This window comes from Chiloscyllium punctatum, unplaced genomic scaffold (assembly GCF_047496795.1).
Source record: "Chiloscyllium punctatum isolate Juve2018m unplaced genomic scaffold, sChiPun1.3 scaffold_213, whole genome shotgun sequence".
Taxonomy (NCBI): domain Eukaryota; kingdom Metazoa; phylum Chordata; class Chondrichthyes; order Orectolobiformes; family Hemiscylliidae; genus Chiloscyllium; species Chiloscyllium punctatum.
The window spans coordinates 81,188-82,500 of record NW_027309947.1 but is presented as its reverse complement, the minus strand read 5'-3'; positions in this window follow the sequence as shown (position 1 = coordinate 82,500).

Genomic DNA, 1,313 nt, shown 5'->3' with positions numbered 1-1,313 from the left:
ACACTTAGAATATTTTCGGGTTGGTATAAATCAGTAACTACCGACACTTAGAATTTTTTCGGCTCAGTAGAAATCAGTAACCAAGCGCATTTTTGAATTGGTTCCTGATTTCTCCGTTCGAGTTGCGGCTGCGGTTGGCTTCAAATAGTGGTGGGGGCTTAATTATCGCCGAGGGGAGCATGTCCCGGTGGTGTGGCCGAGGATGGAGTGCCTTTTGAAGGGGGTGTTTCTGAATTTGGACCCTTTTTGAGTTGCATGGCCGGATGGGTGTGGTTTTGAAGGGTGTGTCTGTCTGGAGTGGCACCGGCGTTGGTGTGAGGCTGAGGGTGGGCGTTCGGTTCCTGGTTAGGGATAGGGAAAGGGTGAGACTTAGCTTTAGTGCTCGTGCCCCCGATTTTGGTAATGTTTGACGTCAATTTTCCAAGGAGGCGAATGCAAGGCTTCAGAGGGACTTTGAGTGTTCGGGGGCGGGGTAGCTCAGCCGGATTTGCCCCGGCGGTTCTGCGGACGGTGTTGACTTCGAGGGCGGACCGGCCCCCGTGTTCAGTCCGAATATCGTGCATTGTTAACGGCGGGAAGTGTTCCAAAAGGGAATGGGATTGAATGTGACTGCTGAAGCCGACATTGAGACCTCTAACGCGGGTAGCTCGGCAGGATTTGACCCGGCGGTTCTGCCGAAGGTCTCACCTTCGAGGGGGGAGCGTCCCGCGTGTTCAGGCCGAATATCGTGCATTGTTAACGGCGGGAAGTGTTCCAAAAGGGAATGGGATTGAATGTGACTGCTGAAGCCGACATTGAGACCTCTAACGCGGGTAGCTCGGCCGGATTTGACCCGGCGGTTCTGGCGACGGTCTCGCCTTCGAGGGGGGAGCGTCCCGCGTGTTCAGGCCGAATTTTGTGCATTTCCATCGGCGGGAAGAGGTCCAAACGGGAATGGGATTGAATGTGACTGCTGAAGCCGACATTGAGACCTCTAACGCGGGTAGCTCGGCCGGATTTGACCCGGCGGTTCTGCCGAAGGTCTCACCTTCGAGGGGGGAGCGTCCCGCGTGTTCAGGCCGTATTTTGTGCATTTCCATCGGCGGGAAGAGGTCCAAACGGGAATGGGATTGAATGTGACTGCTGAAGCCGACATTGAGACCTCTAACGCGGGTAGCTCGGCCGGATTTGACCCGGCGGTTCTGCCGAAGGTCTCACCTTCGAGGGGGGAGCGCCCACCGTGTACAGGCCGATTTTCATGCATTTCCAACCGTGGGAAGGGGTCCGAAAGGGGATGGGGGTGAACGTGACTGCTCAACCCGACTTTGAGACCT